General features: G+C 41.4%; 1 long non-coding RNA gene across 2 annotated transcripts in view; it reads right to left on the minus strand.

Moving 5' to 3' along the window:
• LOC125326514 overlaps positions 1-23080 on the minus strand; it is a 316424-nt gene that overhangs the window by 244158 nt on the left and 49186 nt on the right. For both annotated transcript variants that reach the window (XR_007203871.1, XR_007203870.1), the window contains one exon: positions 22025-22167. This is a non-coding gene — a long non-coding RNA (uncharacterized LOC125326514). The remainder of the gene's footprint in view (positions 1-22024; positions 22168-23080) is intronic.

Genomic DNA, 23080 nt, shown 5'->3' on the forward strand with positions numbered 1-23080 from the left:
CCCGAAAAATTCCACTATGGAGCAATTTAAGCCATTATCCCTCATTTGTATAGGTGTGTCCTTTTCGAAGCAGGTTTTCGCAGGAATGGCCATTAGGAGCGCTGCCATGGGAACAGGCAAGCAGCAGGCTCTCATAAGGCACTCGGGAGTCCAGGCAGCAGCGAAGCCGTGGGCACCTCCCTGTCCTCCTGCCCTGTATCTCCCTGTTAGGTGACCTCTTTAAGGCAGTTCCTTATTTGTCCCGAGTGAGAGCAGGCATGTCCAGGCTCCAATTCATCTCACCTATCAAACACTGGTCTCATGATGGGGCTATTCAGCCTCCTCCCCAACAATTCCATAGGAAAGGCAGCTGCCTGGTTTGAACAAAATGCCAGAGCACTCCACAGCTAACAGCAGAGAATGCTGATCCCTGTGTGGACAGAACTATCTACAGAAGGCAAACATGCTCTCTGGCAGACTAGTTGCTCACATGGCTGATTAAGGGGCAAGTAATTGGTTGAGAATGGCTTATCTGAGAGTAAAGTGAAAATAAATGGAAAAAGCCAGGAAGAGCCAAGATTATTTAAGGCCAAAGATTTTCAGACTATGGTACATCTGCATGAGAACCTCCCCTCAATTTCAGTTAAATCCACCCCTACCCTACGACTGAAACTACAGAGAATCACCTGCCCTTTAAAGTTCACTGCCACACTTACAAATTTCTTTCAAGTATATTTAGGCACAAAACTAATTAAGGCATTACTATATGTTGGGTGTGTTAATTGAAAAATCAAGGACTATACACTTCACTTTAATTAGCAACTGTTCAGTATTTGCTCAGGAGCTTATCATGATAGAGCTCGCTGCCAAAGGTATTTTTTCCATGCATATTTTCCATGTCGATTTGAAATAAGGGGAGGATGTGGTGCATTACACAAAGATATATACATTAATGCAGCATGCATAATTTCTGATGTGATTCTAGAGAAGAGCAACAACGGAGGTGCCATGAATATTTTTGCTCTGCTCAAGCACATGATAAACTCCAAGCCTTATCACAGCTGTTTGCCAAACCCATTAAGCCTCTCCTCCCTGTCCTGCCTAACCCTCTGAAGTGCCTGCAACAACAGGCATGTCTCCAGATCCGGTTCCAGCTCAGACCCACTCAACAACCTGCTGCTGCTCTGCCCTCCTGGCTTGCTTTGCTGGCAGTCCCCAGAGCACTCCTCTCTCTGTGCCCCTGCCATATGTACCCTGTTCCTGCTCTGTCACACAGGTTGCTCAGCTCCTTGTCACAAGCCCCTACCTGTTTAAGGGGCTTACTGAGTTGTTTGGTCACCCATATGCTATTTTTTCAGGTGTATCTATGCTTTCTACCCTGTGTCCCTGTACACAAAAATCTATTTTATTCATGACAAAGGCCCTCCAGACATTGATCTAAAGTTTTCATTCTATATGCAGCTCCAGGGATACCTGCTCTTTCCATTTTGCTCAATTTCTCCTGCTACCTCAGTTTTTTCAGTCTTTCCTGTCCTAGCATTTTGTGTCCCTGTTGCCACTTGTCCATAACTACTGCTCAGGGTTAGAGTCATAAGGATGCTTCAGTGCTTTTAACATTTATTTTAGCAACTCAGCTCAATATTTATCGGAGCTTTGTTTGCTCCTGTGACTATATAATGACCTTGTTTCTCCTCTTTTTTTATTCCACAGACCCATCTGAAGTGGTTTCAACCAGGATGAAGGAGATTAGGCCTATTCCTGACAGCATGAAGCAAACTTTGCAAGAAGGGAGATGGAGTGATTTATTTCCCATATCGGTTCTCCTCAAGGCCTTGCCACTGAGACTATCAATGAGCTGCCAATTAGTATTGCATTATCAGAGCTCAGTATCAGTAATGTCAACAATGAGACAGAGCCGTAAATCTCCAGTTTGATAGATCAGAAAAGGTGTGTAGTGTTGACCTTGGCTGAATGTCAGGTGCCCTCCAGAGCAGCTCTTATCACTCCCCTTCCTCAGCTAGACAGTGAAGAGAAAAATGTAATGAAAGCTCCTGGGTCAAGATAAGGACAGGGAGAGATCATTCACCAATTAACAGCATGGGTAAACCAAACTCAGCTTGGGGGAAAAAAAATTAAATTGATTACCAATTCAAATCAGAATAGGATAATGAGAAATAAGAACAAATCTAGAAACAGCTTCCCTCTACCCCTGCCTTCTTCTCAGTCCCAACTTTACCCTAAATTTTCTCTATCTCCTCCCTGCCCAGCAGTGCAGGGGCACAGGCAATGGGGATTGTGGTCAGTTTGTCACATGTTGCCTCTGATGCTCCTTCCTCCTCAGGGAGAGGACTCCTCACACTGTTCTCCCTGCTCCAGCAGAGGGGGCATCCCACAGGAGACAGTCCACTATTTCTCCATGAGTCCTTCTCACAGGATGCAGTTCTTCATGAACTGCTCCACTGTGGGTCCCTTTCCACGGGTGCAGTTCTGCTCTGGCACCTGGAGCACCTCGTGCCCCCCCTCCTTCACCTGACCTGCTTACCTGGAAAGTCAGGAAGCAGCACAGGTCACACCACAACACTTAAATCGAAGCTCCAGAGTTACTGCCTTTCCCTTCTGTAACAAATTCTCCTGTAGCACCTTCCCTTAGATACTGTGTATTATTTAAAAAACAGTACTGCTAAAACCCACAAGTTTTTCATTGCTTCAGAAACCTGTGCTTTGTCTGTGGTATTTCTAAACAATAGCAGCAAACATTTAATTTTAACCTTAGCAGTAGCAAAAGACTACAATGCGCTAAAAATTGAATACAGAAACAAAAAGCCACAAGCACAATATTCAATTAAATTAAATGCCACTTCATTTGTTTTCTTTGAGTCTTGACAGCTCAATACTCAATTTGGGGGAACTGTTCTTTGGTAAACATTTTGAGAAGGTAAACAATCTACTTGCTTTTTCTTTTTTGAAACATTGTTTTCTTATAGCCAGCATTTGCAAGAATGCAATTATCAATTTCTGAAATGTACCCCCCACATCATATTGCCTTCCTTTTGGAGAAGGCAGGATGATACTTGCTTAAAATGAAATCATCATAAGAGGAATTTTTATATCTCCAGGGAACAAAAAGATGACAGAGTCCATGAGGGCAGAAGTCGAATATGCAGCAGAAAAGGGCATAGAACATTCAGAACACAAAATCCCAGACACAGAATCTTCTTTTCACCTCAAAACTAGTGGTAAAGAAACAGGACACTCTTGGACTACACATGTACAGCAAGCAGGCAATACAGCCCTGTCTGAAGGGAGAACAGTGGACTGTCAGGGGCAGGAAAACACACACAATACTCAAAATGAGCTGCTCTGGCCACTCCTATGATGTCATGGTTTTTTAGCCAGCACAAGACACAACATCAAACATCTGACAGATTTGGGCATATTCATTCCCAAAGGGCTGCTGAAAATCTGCCATGTAGCCCATATGTATATCTATGTCAAAATTTGAAGGTGAAATTCTAATAAGCTTATTTAGGGCCCAAATACCAGCAAGAGATTTGGATGCCTCCAATGCCCTCGCAGTAAATAGTCTATTGTGCTACTAACTGTTATTGCCATATGCACACCTTCAGGTGAGGGCTTGTATTGCCATTATGTATCTTTATTTCCTGCTAGGAGAGAAGCTATTGGACTTATAATTATCCATTACTGGTACCTGGATACATTTCCTGAGGGAAGCTCTCCACTAATTCATACTCTTGTCATGCTTGCTGCATCGCATCTAATGTCGTTTTTCTAAATTAGATAAATAAAATATTTATATTTGGTGACCTTGAAAAGAAATGTGGACCACTAGCTCAGGATGAATTTCCTGGAATTCAATAAATATTAATAGAATACAACAAGCACCAGAGCAGAAAAAGAACGACTGATACACCCCTAATGAGTGTGGTGGCATTTATTATTTAAATGACCATCAGAAACACTCTTAGCCTTTTGAGGAATTCAAGCAGAAGTAGTAGACAGATGCTCCTGAGTGCAGGAGATTAATCATTCTCTCTGTGCAATGCAGGACCAATTAATTTGTTTTTTGTGTTGCGTTCTTCCTTTTTTTTCTCCTCACCAGTTAAGAAAAACAAATTAAAATCTGGATCTTTCTATGTGTCTAACTTACGTAGTCAGAAGTATTTCTGTGGCTTCTGGGTAGGAGAAAACACTTTCCACACAAACTCCCATGGCCTGGCTACAACCAGTTGGGTTAATCCTCACAAGCAAACTGTGTTTCAGAGTCAAGAGGACAGGCATGCTGTCACAGAATAAACAACATTTTCATGTGCTTGTGGCAGAAGAAGCACCTGTGGTCAGGAACGGAGACTGCTGGGTTTTAGGAGATCTCAACTCTGTCTGTTAAGCCATGTAACAGACAGAGAGGAAGGACTGGCCTTAAGACTGAAGTTTTGCCGTGCTGGGATCTGGGTAACATAAGTTACCACCGCTTGATTAAAATCAATAGATCTTGGTCAGAGACACCAACCAAGACCATGGCAGACCATTGCAAAAGTTGAGATGAGAAAGAATGGGGATATATATTTACTTTGCCTTGAGTCTACAGTGACTGGTCCCAGCATATGTCAAAGAAACATCACAAACCCAGAGTGGACCAGTCCCATCCTCTGGTCAATTGTCTTTGCTCTACCATAGCCCTGTACCAGCACCAAAGGGTCAGGCACATTGCTTACAGGAGCTGTGCCTTGCCTTCGAGACTCAGATCTTGCAGAACATGCTCTACCATGCAGTCGCAGGCTAAAGGAAAAAGGTGTCAAGTTCACTTTGGCATGAACAGACCCTGGAGTCAGACAAAAGCTTTAAGTTCCACATTGTGCATTTTGCATTTCATTGAACAAGCACAGGAGATTTGTCACAATGAAGTTCCGATGCTGGTAACAATGCAGTACTGATTATTTCCACAAAGATGAAAGGAGGGGAAAAAAATCATGTCAAATACCAAGCTACATGGCTATATAAGGCAAATATGAGGGTGAAAAAGAATTCAAAATATTCCAGTGATATAATCAGTACTGCTTGGCATTTCAGAAAAAAAACCCAAGCAAACTTCCAAAATAATAGACTGTTATTTAACATAGAAGTTTTTCAAATCACGATGAATGAAAATGGAAACAAAATTTAACATTTTGGTTTATGTAAAGCAAGAGAATTAAAGGCTTAGTACCACTTGTTCTGGTAAATCTTTGTGAAAGATAAAAGAAAGCTGAAGCTTTTAGTCATCCTCTTATTAAAGATAAATGCAGCAGAAGAGGCACATTTCTTATCCCTTGCTACTCCATGTCCTTAGCCTCACACCTTGATTTGCTGGCTGTTTAACAAGAGCAGCTCTTGCTTTACAGCTGGCTTATAAGGTTTTGAAAGGTTATAAAATTTTGAGTAGCCTGAAGCTGTTTTAGATAAGCCTCAAAAAAAAAAGTAAGATATTCGATGGGATAGTTACTCCACCCTTCCTTTCCCCTGCAGAGCTTCGCTGATAAGTAGGTATCTCTCAAAATGCTGCAGACAGGAGGCCTTTTACCTCCAAACCAAATCTGAGTCCATGAATTTCCAGGTTTTGTTTCAGTTGGCAAGTGGCATTCCTAATATGGAATAGGGAGCTGGAACACAGAAATCCTAATGTCTTTTGGAGGATATTTGTTGTGATAAAGGTAAGTTGGTAAGATATTTGTAACATGCTTCAGAGTTTAAAGCCAGAGCCTTATGGGGCTAGCTCTGATTTCTGGCAAACAGTTTCAATGAAAATTAGACAAGTGAACAACCAAGTGAAGGGTAGTCTTGTTGCAGTGGAATAGAAACTAGAAAGAGGATGGCATCTGACTTTTAAGGTTGCATTTGTAAAGGTCAGGTCCACACTGATTAGGTATCACGTCATTGCACAATTGTCTAGATCAAGTCAGATGTTTACTGCAAGCTGTATAATGATCATCTACTTGAATGTGATGGAAAAACTTATTATGTGCTGATATGTCTCTTTGAAAATAAGATTGGAGCAGAGACTTTCCTTTCTCTTCCTTCTGCCTCCAACACTCTCCACAATGGTTTAAGTGAATTTCATGTTAAAGGTATAGACTTAAAATTCATGAGATTGAATTTTCAGTTCATTATCAGAGCACAGAGTATAGGTAGGAGCTGGACAGATTGTTGAGCATGACTTTACATATTCCCTGATATTGCAGCACAACCACATCTACTAATAAAATATATGTTCCTCCTGATTTTTAAATTTCTTGCTGTTAAACAAATCACCAGACCCTGGCAGCTTTTATCACCATTCCCTACTGTGCAACACTACATTTAAGCACCTGCTTACCATTATACAGGTGTTGACAATCAATTGATTTCAGCACTTCCTGTGTCCACATTGATTACAGGAATATTTTAGGCTTTGGGGCATATTGCACAAGTAGGTGGATTGTGCACCAGACAATGGACAAATCCTTCCACAGCAAAGCAGCATTCCAAAGGTTTTGCTGTCAGTTCCTAAAGTCATTTAAGCATAGGCAGTGACAGGGTTGATTACAGAGAGATTACAGTGCTGGCATGGGTTCAAGTCCTGCTCCACCATTCACCTCCTCTGTGATCTTGGACAAATGATTTAAGATAATGGTGCTTCTTTGCTTCCCAAAGATGGTGCAAGAGGCACATATACAGTGGTGACTAAAGATCTTGCAGCCTCCTACAAAGAGGTGATAGGTCACCTCTGCACCTGCAATTAAGATCTATCCTGGGGAATATGAGTATGTGAAAGCAGAGCTAACTGCTATTTTCCAAACCTAATCTTTCCATAGGATTGAATCATCTCGATATTTTCATGCATCACAAAAGGAAGTCTTGCCAAATGCAGACCTACATCCTCATATTAATAAGAAAAAAAATTAATTATTTCTGCTCCAAACAGGAGGGTAGTTTAGAAATGCCTACTAGAATTGAAAGGAGGAAAATTAAGTTAAGCATTCACTTTACTATGAAATTGTTTTGACAGCTTCTACATAAGTATGAAGTATTTCCAGCCAATCATGTCTTTCAGGAATATCATTTGTCTATAATGCAAACTGATATTTGCATGCCTTACAACAAAAACAACAAAAATGCCCATATACCTTTGGAAGAGCAATGGACCTCTGTTCCTGTTGTCTTGAAGTGCAGCTAGGAAGGAACATGAGCACCTCTGCATTTGATGGAGTTTACACTCCAGGTCTGTATCAGGCTTTATTGCCACTAAAAGGACATTCAAACCCCCTATGGCTCTTGCTCACAGTTCAGACACTGCTAGATGAGTTAGAGGTGGAAGTACTTCCAAATGATGCACAAGATCCATTCAACACTGGCAATCAGTGCCCCTAAATTACTCTGTGATCAAGTCTGAACTTCACTGTTACAGATTCAGGAACATATGATTCAGTCTCTGTATCAACAGGTTCAGTCAGGTGAACATGTACCTGCACCTGAGAATTTTCTCTCTAGCATCTGTTACAAATAAATACGGGTCAGGACCAGTTTCCAGTGAAGCTTTGAACAATCATTTTTACTCAGAATGCATTGCTCTTGTTATTAAAAAAGGATTATCACCATGACACTGGAACCCATGAGTGGTGACTGATGTCCACAGAGTCTACACAGTGTGTGTTATGTCACCTGTCACTGGACAGATGGAGATCACCACAGTTCTGTCCCTAAAGCAATCAGCTCAGATGTGCAAGAGATAAAATCCCTCACAGTTCCACTTTCAAGCAATGGTTTGTGTGGTGCCCCTGCACACAAGTGTCAGTCCTTAATAAAGAGAAAAACTTCAAAAAACCCAAATGACACATAACCCAAAGTCTAATTTTCACACTCTCCCTCCCCACCCCTCCACACCCATATGGTAGACTTCAGAAAAAATGTTTAGAACATGATTAGAAGAATTATAATAATTTAAACATTATTTCAAATGGTTTTGGTATTCTGTAAATATCACAGAATGTTATTTGGATTTTTAATTTCCTAATCATTTCTATATTCCAGAAGAAACGAATCCCTGTGACATTCCACTGGATAAGGCACTAAATTATAAGCAAACATGTGATACTGCAGAGCAGGCATTTTAAAGCCTTTCTTTAAAAAAAAATATCATCCTTGATTGAAACATCTGTGATTTGGTTTATGCAGGTGATACTAAAAACAGTTTCCTGATGAACATAGCTTCTGGCACTATTATTTTTTTTTGAAGAGGCTGTACATCTGAACAGGGTTTCAAAAGGGATTGGGCAAAACAATAATTTAAACTTTTGACTTATTCAATAAAGGATCATTTTTACCTACACTGAATTGAAATGCAATTGAAAAAGAAAAAAGAACATCATTCAAGTTAGAAGTGTGTTTCTTTCTTAAAGAGATCATATATACTGTGTGAAAAAAAATCCCCTTTTTAGAATGGGAACAGAATACATACGCCATGCCTCTTGTCTCAATAACTAATTAAGTATGTGTTTAAGTGCTTTGTTTAAAGACATGCCTGCATAGTAAAGGCAGAAGTGTCTTATTGAATTCAAGAGTGTAATGCTAAGTATACACTTCAATGCTTTGAAGAACTGCTTTTGATTTGATGGAGAAGAGTTTCAGAGGGAAAAGAAAAAGAGGGTCTCCCTGAGTTCTTAAACTGAACTGGATATGTGATTTCTGATTTACTGGAGAAGATGCCATCCGCAGCACTTAATTTCTTTCAAAGGAGCTCTGTAATCACCTCTTGGATCTTGCCAGTGTAAACACGACAGAGCCCAAGAAGCTGCTTTGCAAATGAGGTTTAATGCAGCATGTGATACACCATATAGGACCGGACAGCATTAAACAAAGGTTAATCCTCAGCAGCAAGAGATACGAAGTGGATTCTCTTATTGAACACCCTAACAGCAAGGAGGGAGAGAAGAAAAAAGCATTGCCTCTCAGATACTTAATTATCTGCAATGTATATGCAAATATCCAGAATTTGATGAGGTCTTTACTTTTCACCTTTAAGCACCACATTAGTAATTCATGAAGCCACTACTAACGTTGTTGAGTGCAAGCAGCAGTGAAAATTAAGCACTAACGACTTCAGAGGTAGGGTGCCCATAAAATGAGTAGGTACCTCTGAGGTCATCTGTACTACCTGAACATAAGTGATAGAAAAATGTACATTAGCTCAGTGTTTCATCAGCTGCAGGTTTCTGAAAACCATCACTAATGCCAAGGGTAGTTATACAGACAGCAGGGGAGTTGCTACAAACAAAAGTTCACACCACCATTACTAAAAAGATCTCCACGCATTTCCTGGCATTAAGTACCACCAGCTTATGAGACAGCACTTCAACAAGGCAGAAAAGCAAAATAACATGCCAGCAAGTCCCTGGGCCAGGGAGGTGACACAGCAAGTTAAAAATCTGTGACCACTTTGTTTCCTTTCCTGAGGACATGAAGAGTCAAGCAAGTTGCAGAATGATATTTACTTAAGTCACTGGGACTTCAGGGCCACTTGTAAAGTTCTAGTTTCCCAAAGAGTTAATCTGTGACAAACCACGCTGCAGAAAGTCAGCAATGACTTTGTTAAATTGCTGCAAGAAATCCACTAGCTTTTCAAACTATCCAAGCAAGTATATATTGGATACAGCTGTTATAATAAGTTTAGTTCTGAGAACTACCAATACAGTTTATGCAGTGTTAAATAGCAAGTATTGAACTTACAACATAAAATTACAATGTTATTTTGACATGAATGATACATTAGTAAATTAAGATAGCTGCTCTTGGCCTAACAGCAACCAGGCCTCCTGTGAAGATGTTTCCGTACAACTCATTTTCCATCTTACTGTGCTTTCAGTATTTCAACCCAAAAAGAGCATTGAAAGAATTGTTTTTTTTAAAATAACTTCAAGAAAAAGAACAAATCAATGGACCCAGTGTTTCCATGCTCTTGAATTATTTAAGTACTGACACGATTCCAATATTCATCCATGTCAGAAAATGTGCTGCTCTGGAAGACCATAGGCCCACAGAGCTGTAGTAATTTACACCCCTGGAGAATCTGCTCTAGACCATGAATAGAGAGGGGAAATTTGATTTTTAATGTGATACCTCCATGGAAACCTGGGCTTGTAAATTAGAGGTGTTTCTGTCTGCTTTGATTTTTGATAGATATATATTTATTTATATTATATCAATAAACTTGAGTGTTAGCATGGATGGGTGGTAAAGGCCTCCACACTGATGTGCATTAAAAATAATGAAATCAGTTCCTTAAAAATAAAAAGGGACAATAGGGGGAAAAAATACATTTTCCAGAGTTAGAGTACAGCTTTTTAAGTAGATTCACAATATAAAAGAGATTAAATGGAAAAAAATCCAAATACAGATGCTGCACAATCAGTCAAACAGCATATATTTTATTACAGGAAAAAGAAACAGGTAGTTGAACCCTTTGCAACACACTGAGATTAATCATTCATTATGGGTCTGTCAGAAAATGAGAAGGACAGGATAAAAGACTGCTGCCATCAGTGGCACTCCCTGAATTTAACAAGGTAAAACTCCTGTTCAGCTGGAACAATGAAATTATTGAAGTCTGAGAAGCACAGGATGAGAAAGCATCAATGATTTATAACTGACTGAGGACTCGGCCTTGGCATGTCTGTGAATTCCACCGCTATGGATTCACCCACCTAGTACAGGAGAGGCAGCAGGAACACGTCTCTCCCATCTCTCCACAGACCAGGCAGGACACCAAAGGTACATGTCAGTCTCAGGTAGGAACATGGAGCCCTTTTAAGCACGGTACCACGGCAAGTCCACTGGGCTTTTATGGAGCCATTCCCTGCTCTGCTGAGTGTACCTCAGACCTGCAAAGACCTGCCTGTTCTTTGCGAGACTTACTCCAGTGCTCCCCACTGCTGCAGTGCCTGGATCTTGTCTATGTACTGCTGGGTCTGGGTTTCTATTCTTCCCACAAATCACACAAAAGCTGAAGATGTGGCTTGGAAAAAGATGATGCTGCCTGTCATCTACGCCATGGCCTGACTTGAACCCCACAAGGCCCCTACAACAACAGTTATGACTGGAGACACTAGAATATGTTCAGAAAAGGGTTTAAGATAAGTATGGCCAAACCAGCACCTTAGGGCCAGAACTAGATAGACTAGGAGGCAAAGTTATGACAGTCAATTCCCATTTGAGTTGTAAACTTGTATGCTGCAGGGCCAGCATTTACACCTGAACCTGTGGAACAAAACATTATAGCTGGAAAAACTGGAATCAAGACACAATCTGACATGTACAGTGACGCACCTGGCATAGAAATGCTAGAAAATAACATTTGGATAAAAATTACAGTGATTCTGGCAATTCTCAGACTCTAATGTGTAAAATCCAGGCCTTAGTTGTAGGGATTTAGGGAGACGGCATCATAATTGCTAACCCCAGGATTTCATTTCCTGAGGCAGGTGACTCTGCCCAGCTGTCAGCCTCATGTTGTCTCTCCACTCCCATCCAGTCTTACTCAGCAAGCACAGGAAGATGCCTGCTCAGTGGTCTGGCTGTGTGTGTAGTGCCCTGCTCCTGCCTTTGCAGGATTTGTGGATCTGCTTCTATTTAAAGTAGAAACACTGTTTTTCAGCATGAGAATGCCACTTACTGCTGGGAATCTTATGCAAAAGAAAAATAATATATATTAACGTATGTAAAACTGAAAGAAAAACACTCTGAGAAAAGCATGTAAGCTGCTGGGGGACAACTCCTGAGAAAATTGTTATACTGCAGTTAGTGAATTACTTTTTTCAGAGAGGCAGTAGCTGAAATATCAATACCCAGCAAATGACTGTCTCGATTACAGTAAATCCTAAAGGCAATACAGCCTCTTCAACGGAAGAACCACTGCACTGCTATTTGCAGAATCAAATAACTTACTTCATGTGAAGCCTTTGATTTCTGCATGCTTGTTTTGGACTTTGAAGGTTGAATTATGCCTTAAAACCTGAGCCCCACAAAGGCTCTTCTACCTTGGAAAGTGGAAACAGTTTTAACTGTGATGATAAAGGGGAAATAATGTAAAAATTGGTATGGAAAATCCTGCCAGCTACAATTTGCAATTCTAGGCTGATCTTGGGAACCCAGCAAGGTTATGATTTAGCTTCAGTTTTACCCCAGAAGAATAAAGCAGCACCTGGGAGCAATAAAAACAACCAAAAACCCCACACCAAACCCAAGAAATGAAACGCATCTTTAGTATGGCCTTACTTGTCTACAAAGCTTCATTTAATTTGTTTCAACCATCACAACTAATTTAAAAAAATTTGTAGTGTTGTTTTCTTTCAGTCTACCTGTTGTGTCCTATTAAAACTAATTTTAAAACCGGAGATCTCAAGGTTGTGCCTGGCTCCTCATGCTCATTTAAAGGACACAATGTCAAGTTCAGATGTCAGCAGAAGCCTTCATAGACTGCCTTTTATTTACAGGTTTTTTTTGGTTTTTTTCCTTGCCCCTTCAATTTTCTATGATAGTAGGTTTCCTAATAAATACCACCTCCAAAGTGTAGTTCCTTCTCCTAGCTGAACACAGCTTCCTGAGACACAGCCTATTTTTTCTGAAATGAATCTGAGTGACTCACATTTAGATAGCATCATATTAACTCATTCCTCAAAACAGGTGTGTAAAATGAAGCTAGGGACAAACTGGAGTTCAGAGACCTCAGGAGATAAAAAGGGCAAAGGGGTCTGGGTCTTCATGGAGAAGCACTATATCAGATGCCACCTGTCAGAACAAAACCAAGGTTTTATTTATTCATCAAACCTCCATGTGTAAAGTGGGGTTTATTGACATTCAAGGAATGCAACACATTTTCCCTGAGGATTTCCTTGTGCAGACACCTGTTATTATCTAATAATATGTGTCTTGCATTTCACTATTCAAATATATGGACAGTCAGTATTTTCTTGGGGTGCAGCACAACCCAGAACTCACCAATATTCTCAGGCTTCTGCCTGAAAAGCAAGCTTTGACATTAGGAAGGGAGTGGACACATCACACTCATATTTCTACTTTTGCTAGAATATCCTTTGAAATCTTGTCATTTTTTAAGAATGGAAAACTGGGAAAAATCAACATCTTGTATCTTGATATAGATACACAGACGATGATCATCTTACACAATGCTAAATGTCTAAAAGTCAGGCATCTAGGCTAAGCTGGTTATTGTAAAGAAATCAAGCCCCTCTTGCAGATAACCCACTCATATCAGAGCTTAAACCATTACTTAGACACTTGTCCCACAGATGGGTAAATTAATCCTTCCCTAGGATTCCTATGCACAGCCTTGTCTCTGCTTTTCTTCCATAGCAGAAACTACAAGCAGTAGAAACTGCTGTCTTCTATTTACAATCAGTGCATCACAGCTCCTAAACCAAAATCTGGCAGAGTTTCAAGAGAAGAAGCTTCCCTCACTCTATGCTACAGAAGGAGATGCTGGTTGCTTTCAAGAGTAGAATTACGAAGAATTTTTAATGCTAATAGTGTGACACAGTCACTTTGTCTATTTTGAAAGACATACACATGAAGGCTGAACGTCATAACTCCATCACTACTAATCAAAAGCATCCTAAAAAGAGCATTTTATAGCGTTTGTCACCAAAGTGAGAGACAGAACCATGCTAATCTATTGTATCAGCATTCTGCAGGTCTGAGCACAGCAGCAAACCCCAGTTATAGTGAGTGACCACAAGAAGCATATTTGCAACTGGTCTTTTGTGCCTAATCCTTTTCCACAGCATTAGAGTGAAAGCAGTTAAAAACATATTCAGGACTGGTAACAGAAGGCTTATGAATGAGTCTGAATGAACCCCTCACAGACCTAAACCACAAAACTGATAGTAAAACCAAATTATTTTGTGCTTGGACCAACAATCTGACTCACACCCTGAGTTTCTTTGCTGTCCCAGCAATTAGGTTACATCCAGTGCCACAGACTATTGGGAGCTAGCTGTTCTTTTCCCTCCAAAAACCAAGTCACCATTCAGAATGACTCCAGTAGATACAGCAACACATGGAGGCCTCCACAGTGGTCCAGCTTTCCTGCACAAAAGCAGTAAGACTTGTGCTAATAGAATATCTGCAACACAGAACTCCCTGTTAAAAGAGCTGGCAGATGGCAATTCAGAGGATGAATTCTGGAGAAAGAGAAACAATGAGAAGTAAATCACAAAGAGATTGGCACAAAAGCTCAATTCATGACCTTTATAAACCCTCTGTGCACACAAAGGCTAGCTATACTTTTTGGCTCAGGCTGAACAGGATTTCTGTACAGCTTTCAACACTGCAGGTGCAGATGAGTAAACAGCAAGCCTGGGGCAACAGCAGCACTCATAGAATAACCAGAGACTGGTTAAGGCTTCTGGCTATTCCTTCAATTTAAACCTCATTTGATGTTTGTGCTCCTCATGGTGCCCTGACTGTGTGGGAACCCTGGTATATTGGGCTGGAATTTAAAAACTGGGTGTTTCCCAAAGGTAGAAGACAGGCAGGCTGTGTGCTAGCCCAATTCCTCCCTGTTAGCAACAGCAGCTGACAAGCTTGGATTGCTGCCTGCCACCTTTGTGCCACAGAGCCAGGTGATGCTGCCACCAGCCAGGAGATGCTTTCAAAGGCCAGCTTAGACATTGTCCCTGGACACATCTCCTTTCCCTTCTAGTGCCCTTGGTCCTCATTCACTGCAGAAGCATTTTCTAAGGGACAGATAGGTTCATCCTGGCTCCCTTATGCTCACCATCAAATGGGCATGAGGGAAACATCTCTTCCCTCCATCCTTCAAACAGAAGATACATGGTCTGAACCACATCTATTCCTGGTTTGCCTGCAGGCATGGAGAATTTAAGTGCCACAACAAAGTTCAAGGCACATGGGAAGGATCTTGTGACTCTTTTTCACTGTAGGCAACAGAAACGGCCCTTAAAACTCTGAATACCAAGACAGCTGGGAATTACATTCATTTGCCCTTGGAATGACCATATAGTTTTCACTGACCTGAAAAAAAACCCCAATCTTATTTCCACCCAAACAGTACAGCTCCAATTATTCAAATACTTCACGGGAGATCCAAAATACCAATTAAATTTGGAAATGTTGCCCCTGGGCTTTAAGGACTTGGGCACCCAAGATCCAAGCACACAGACTTCAATGCTTTTGGCTGCCTCTCCAGGCTTTTCAGGCAGCAAGGTTGTGCTCTGGGACTACTGATCCCAAAGGCCAGCCAGCTAGCCTTGGTAACAAGCGAGTGCTCATGCAAGCAATGCCAACACAACAGGAAGGAGATGCCAGACATTTGCCTTTGTAGTACAGCACAGGGAACATGGTTGCATCCTAAATTCATCTTTCCAATCTATCTAGCTAGATTCACCCGACTGGTACACATCAGCAAATTATCTTTCTTCCTATAACATCTGCTCTTTGCTCTCAAAAACACACCCAGCCTCACACAACCAGGGCTGTGACTAGAGGTCATTTGTGAACAGAAAAAGAACAGGACTCCCCACACACTTATTTTGCATGCAGAACAGCAGGTGTCACTGAGTTGTTGGCTTTGAAAACATGCAACTAACCACAGAACAGCCCACACAGCCCCACAGCCCTCATTATGCCATTAACAAGGGACTATTCATCCATCTCCCGTTGCTTTAACCAGCAGGTCTGTTATCAACACCACTGACAGCAGCACCACTTCTTACATATAAGCATCCTGTCTTGCAGTCACCATGCGCTGCTTTCTTTGGGCAAGTTTACATTACAGCTTTTAGAAGGGTGTAGCATGACTATGTTTCATAGGACTAGAATTCTTTTAGGGCAATAACACTTGTTCTAATTATGGCTAGTTAGGATTATTTTATATATATAATGTATAAAACCCCCAATTTTTCATCAAAACAAGCTCTCTACAGATAGAGCTTGCATTAAGGAGAGCTTCACTTGGAGAAATTGTAGAGGTTCAGGAAAGATGTAAAGAGAAATTAGTATTTTGATTATGGGAAACAATTTGAGGGATCTTTGTCCCTGTTGGAGAGCTGCATGGAGTGTAGTGTATCACACTAGACTTGGCCAATGGGCACCAGCACCAGATTCAGGCTCAGCTCAAGCTGGCACATGGGGAGAAGGGATTAGCAGCCTTCCACAGTGACTTTGGGGTGACCTGAGTGCCACGGCCACAACCACTCAGCTGGTCTGCAATCATTCTCCTGGCAAGCAGCAGTTGGACAGAGGGCCTCAAATAATTAAAAAGAGCCAAGGCACTTGAAGGGCCAGGCACCAGCCATTGGCTGAATAGCCAACAATGGCCAAATCAATAATTTAACCACATACCCTGGGGCTTAATGGACTTTCAGCGAGCTGCACAGTTTAGGTTCCTGCCTACTCCCCCAGAAGCTACTATTTTTCCTTCCAGAATGTTTGTTGAACCTGACAACACTGACTGAAGGAGAAGAATGTGCATAATTAATTTGAAGTGACCTTTTAAATATAAGTGATTTTATTTTATATGTATAATTACAGAGTTAAATCCAGAGGGGAACATCCAACAAGAGCATCCACAGTGAGACTGCCATCTCCAAGGCGAGATTTGGGTGCTAAAGCAGCTTCAGTAGCTAATGGTATACACTATAAAAAATTGTGAGTATATTCTAATTCTGACAAAGATTTAACTTTGTCCTCCATAAATTACATGCATCTAAACTCCATCCCTGAGGCCTGATTATGGAGCATGAAAGACCAAAGGATGCTACAAATGGCTTTTCTTATACAAGGTTTTTCTTAAGTATAGGCATACAGACTTTTCTGAGCCATGCCATGAAACACAACTCCATATTCATTGCCAATTTTCTTATGCCTCTGACCATGCATACACATGCCAAGACAACCTTGGTAATTCACTCCAAAAGCAGAATTCAGGAGCGGCAGCAAACTGGTGTTGGCTTGATTAGTTTTTTTAATGATTGTTTTGGTCTGGTTGCTTTTTTGATTGTGGGGTTTTTTTTGGTTTTTTGTTTTTTTTTTTTAAATCTGGGTTCTTGGGGACCAGTCTTGAAAGTGCCTCATTCCAATTCAGTAAGAAGGCAACAGCAACCTCAAAGAAAAATGTGTTCCTCCATCCAGTTGAGAATTCAATGTTAAGAGGACAATTTCTCAAAGATTAAAACTCTAGAACTGAAAGACTTATTCAGAAATATTCCAGCAAAACGTCACAGGAACCACATCCAGCCTAAAGGGCCTCTATGTGCCACCTAAATCCAGAGCATTCTGGCTGTACTATACCTCCCACAAACTCGGTGCAGGAAATTTCCTGTGGTGGAAAATAAGAATTTTTGGCTTGTCATCTGAACAAACTCCTCCCCCTAAAACATCGTGAACGCCTTCTTAGCAGCAGAGCTGCATTGAGTCATCACATGTGTTGTACTTTAAAGCTGGAGCCCTATTTTCATATATTGAAATAAAACTAACAGTGAAAGGAAGCTCTTGGGCAAAATATTTTAATCCAAAACAAAGTTCAGCCAGGTTATTGTTTCTCCTCTACCTATTGCAGCAAATATCAGGTGAGATATGATGTATCCTTTATAGGCAGCTTTACGAAACCTTCAAGTGCTACGTGTGGCAAAGTCTGCTGCTGAGATTGTGATCAAAAAACCTCACACAGGACAAATGTCAGAGCGAGAAGAGAGCTAGGAAATGTTAATAGCATGCCTTTAATCGCATGCTGGCTCTTCATCACAAGGCAAATGGTTTGCTGGAGCTTCAGTTGTACTACAGTAACAGTTTGCTGAGATGAATGTAGCAGCATTGTTAACATTGAGCTACTATTATGTCCTTAAGTGTGCATGACTTACTTTTAACAGAACAGTTCAGTTCACGTTTGTTACACAGACAATAGCAGCACTTTGGAAGAGGGTATAAAACTTTCAAATCGCCAGAGACGTGTTCAATGTGACAGTAATTCACAGGTTGTTCAAAGCTCACTTTCAACAGAAAATGATCTCTCCCACTAATGCAGCTGCTGCACCCCCTACCCCATTTTTGGGTTTTTTTTACAGTTATTCCGTTCATAAACTGGTAGGGGAAATAACAGGAAAAAGTTTACAGCCGCTCCTAAAAATATACAGAGAAAGTCTAAAACGTCCTCAAATTTAATCTCCTTAAGCTGCGATCATACCTAGAGAGCAGGAATTTCTCTGGGCGGGGAACAAGAAAATGGCATCATCTGTTGAAGTGCAAGAGCCCACAGTTTACTCGAAGCAGACAGAGGGAGCTGTTGCTATTCAAAAGGAGATGCTCCCAGGCAGACACACACGATTATATACAATCAAGCAGTTTGAAAGATGACTGACACTGAAGACCTCATTTACTAAGGGCAAAGTGAAAATGCATCTGTAATTCCCCCCATTTCCTTCTATAGTTTTCATCTCCTCTCGCAAAAAAAAGCGCCGCCAACAACACAGAAGTGCCGTGTAACATTAAAAATAAGTTTTTTAAGCCTGCTTTGATTAGAGCCCATTACTGAAGCCAAGCAAATCTGAAAGAATTTCTCCCCCAAGTGCCTTATCCCAATGCAAAGGGGAGCACTTATCATGGAGCAATACAAGGAGTGGCAGACTGAAAGGACCAAGGGGCACTTCCCATTCTGCCTCAGGACACCACGGACCCAGGTTCAAAATGACTGCTGCAGGCTTGCAACACGACCCTAGCCAAGTCACAGCTCTGGTCTACCTTCCTGAAACAGCCTCTTGCCTCCCAGCACTGCTGGGTAGCCATTCTAGATAGGATCCAGCTCCAGTTCACCAGTCTTGGGCTGTTTTCTGTTATCTATCTAAAGACTGGTACCTAAATTGCTGAGGAACAAATTGTCCTCAAAGTCTAGGAGCAAGAAACTATGAGGATGTGTTCTGAATCAGACTAAAGTCCAGTTAGCTGCTGTCTTCTACCTAGCAATTATTTAGGGCAAGGGTCATACAAATTTTTACCCTTCTACAACCTTTCATTCCTCTCATCACTGCTGTCCTCCTGGGGAAGGGGTTCACCACAGAATGGAGGAGAAAACCAGCACCTCAGAGATGCCACCAGCAGAATTGTATCAAAGTCCCTAAAGCCCACAATTGCTCAGTGTTCAGCCAGCAATAGGCTGGGTGGCACAACTCTGTTTTCTTTGCACTTTTTGGCTTTTGCTTTCTAGCAGCTTCATTCAACGCATTAACAGATTCCCCCATGAAGTGCAGAAATGCCCTTGGACCCCAAAATTGTGACAAGACTACCAAGAATTAGTTTAAACCGCGTATCTGAAAACCTTTTATTAGCAGGCTCCATAGCAAATAGTCTGCAATCCTCTTAAAGCAGGGAACTCAAGTCTTAAGAGAAAATTTTAGAAACACAGAGAACATGCCAAAGTATTATCTGCTATACTGCTTTTGCTCATATTGGCAAGACTGTTGTGCTGTACAAAGTGAACTTTAGTTCAATATTTACTGGAAAAAAAAAAAAAAAAAAAGCCTTGCAAAAATTAATGGATGAAACACCCAATAAAACAAAAAAAGCACAGGAAGCCAGTCTGACACTCTGATCCCTTGCCAGCACCACATCCTTGCTAGGCTGCACTCTGCTACAAACAGCAAAGCAACAGAGGACAATAAGAGGGCAGAGATGGTTTCCCATGTTTAGAAGACATCCTTTGGAAGACTACCAGAGAGATTATTTATTCCTTTTTGCCGTGTCTCATCTTTAACAGATGGAATCCCAGTAATTAAACAGAGAATTCTATTGCATGCTCCTATGGATTTTAATGACGGGTATCTACTTGGTTCTCTCCCTGTACTTGCTGAAATCCTTCAGGTGGGGTTCCCTGGAGTACTCAGTGTGCCTTGCTTTGTTACAGGCAGTGGCATAAGACCTCCTGACCTCTGCAAGAACAGAGTGCAGCAACATCCTTGCTGCTCCTTCTCCTGCCTTTGAATATTTCTCCCTGCTGCCACAGACTGACTAATTGATGTCAGCTGAATTTGAGCCCCATCTCATGCAAGTACGTGGAAGAGACATATATAAATATTCTTCTCAGCAAAAGCTGAAGGCAACCACTGCACAGAGGGGGTTCAATTTCAGAATAGAGTCCAAAACTTTACTTTCTACCCTGTTTAATACTTTGATTTATATCCTCATTAGCCTGGGGAATAGCTCCTATTAAAACTATTAAAGATAATTTTTGCAATAATATCAAAGGATATGAGTAGGCGTAATGATAGTACTAATGATAAAAATTAATAACATCCATTATTTTTAATCATATGTACAGTTGAAATGAATAATCAGGAAAATAAACAAGACATTTTATGCGAACCTAAAACTAAAGGGATGTGAAAACACTATAAATTACACTCAGTTGTCCACTCAGAGTTTAATATTGCATTTTTGCAGACAAGAAAGTATTCTGCAGGCAGGCCAGACAGCCAGGAACCAGTGAACAGCATAACATAAAGCAAATGCCTGTTCAACTCTTCCAAACCTACACCCTTGATGCCTCCCTCACTCCAGGATAATGTGGGCATTTGGCACCTTACTTCCAGGTATGTATGAGACATAACTGGATTGGGGTATTATTAATGCTAAAAAGCATCAGTAATAACATTTCTTCCTTTAGCCTCAACAGCTGTTCCTTTACCACCTCACTGTCCATGTCTGTTCAGATCTTTAGCATGACACTGTTTCTCACTCACAGGAGGGACAGTGCAGCCAGTGTCTCCACAGACTTTGGCAACAGCACATCCTGGGATCAAGCTCAGCTGTCAGCACAAGCAACCCATGAAACTTCACACAACAGCTCTCAGCAATGCAGGCAGGAAACCGGCCTGGCTTAAAGCAAGAGGTCTCCTGCCAGATTGTCATACACATCAGTTGATTCTTCCAACCATGGTCCCTTCCAGTTATGAAACAGCTTCAAAATCCCAACTTGTTTTGGATTTTAAGACTGCAAGACTAATGCACAGCAAGTAAGACAGTGTACTTCTCACTCTTGTTTCAAAACTCTGAAAACATAGCTCATGCTAAGCACTACCTTCATAAATACATAAATGCACCTTTTGGTCTCTAAGATCTCTTCTTGGAAGGAGGACTTCCATTCAGGTTTTAAGAACAAAGTGGCAGTTGGGAAGTCAAGCAAAAAATAGACCTCTTAACCGATGAAGTTATTTTCAACAATAGAACTACAATTTTGGTGTTCATTATAGGCCACCTTAAAGGTTTTGCAGGAGCCTTTGCTTGATATTAAATCCTTCAGTGAAAGTTAGGACAGCCATTTGTAAAATGAAGGGATTGTCTTTTCTGAATCAAGCTTTGCTGCGGTCAAAAGCTCCCTGTTTGTGTCATCTGAAACACATGTCCTGTTTTAATTGTGGAATAAATAATACAGCTTTTGGTCGGCAGACAGGTTGCACCTTCCAAAGTTTGACTGCCCCAAAGCTTCAGCAGCTATGATATTCCACAGCCTCGGCAAAGGGACAGGGAAATACAGGTCACACAGGACATTTTTTGAGATCTGTACTTTTACCTTCTCCTCACATAACATTCTATGGGACAGAGAAAGATCAGGCACAGAAGTGAGCACTGCATGCTCATAAAAAGCCCTTTTTCCCAGCTGACGAATTGAAGTACCACACACTGAGATGAGGTTTGCTGGTTGTGCCACACAGACCTTTCCAAACTTGGTCAAAGCTACCAAAAATCCCAGCTGCTCCCATAAGAAGACTTTCCATGCTAGAAATTGCAGAAATTCCCAAAAGGAGAATTTGACTCCTGGGCCACTGGAAAGGACAAATTAAGGCTAATTTACATTACCTTGCCAGTTTAACATACCTGAGGTCAGAGGAACAGTTTCACCAAAGAATATTGCCCACAAGTTGACAAGGCAAACGCTGTGACAACAGTGGCCAGGCTATCCCACATTAGCAATAAAAGGGCCTCTTACCTCCTGCAGTATTTCACTTCTGCATTCCACCAGAAAGGTGATCATCCTGTTCTCATACACCTGTTGGTCCAGCACACAACGTTATGAGGGGCAGTGGTCATGAAGTCTGTGACCTGTTCTTGGTGGAAGGAAGTCTTCACCATCTGGAGAGGTGTAGAAACCAGAGGAAGAAGAATAAACCTAAGTCTTTCTTCAGTTCATCAAATACACAACAGGACTGTTGGTTTGGCCACTTAAAGGATGACAGAAGACACATTCCCTTTACTGTGAGTACAGAGGCTTCATATCTCATGCAGCTAAAGGATTTAGATGCCTTTCCCCTCATGTTTTCTTATTTGCAAAACTTGTGCCCTAACAACACTGAGTGAGCTCATGAATATCAGTGCTGCCCTGAGAGTGCATGGAGATGATGGAGCACCCAATTTCAGAGCCTTATGTGGATTGCTGTATGGGACATGTACAGTCAGGATACACAGACAGGTATATGTTAACCCAAAAACACCTCAGGCTCACAAGTCCATACTGCACAGCTCGGCTTCTGAAACTAGCTGCTTAACTCAAGGAAAGAGCCTTTAAGGCCTGGTACAGACTAGGACTGAATCTCTCACAGTTGAGACATCCCAGGCTGACTCTCACAGAGCCCAGGGCAGCCACCCATGCTCTCCAGGGTGCAGCACACCCAAGCCCTTGCCTGCACCCGTGAGATTGCAAATATTATTTGCATTATATTTGCATATTTGGGTTATTTGCACACCCAAATGACATCTTGAGCCAAGCCCAAGAGCTAAGAAACTGTTGGCATTGAACACTTCACAGCTGTTAGGGAAGCAGAGACTTGACCTGCAGTTATCTACAGCATGCCCATCTCCTTCAAACCTCAATCCATCAGAAGTTTTCGGGTGCAGGAAGCATCACAGAACCTTGCATGGCTGCAACCCGACAACAGCACCCTACAGCGCTTACACCTGAACCTAAGCTACAGGCCAGCCCCAAACAATCTCATGATTGGAAACAAACCAAAAGCAGACCCCATACATACATCAGCCTTGAAGATGA

Source organism: Corvus hawaiiensis, chromosome 5 (genome assembly GCF_020740725.1).
Source record: "Corvus hawaiiensis isolate bCorHaw1 chromosome 5, bCorHaw1.pri.cur, whole genome shotgun sequence".
Taxonomy (NCBI): Eukaryota; Metazoa; Chordata; class Aves; order Passeriformes; family Corvidae; genus Corvus; species Corvus hawaiiensis.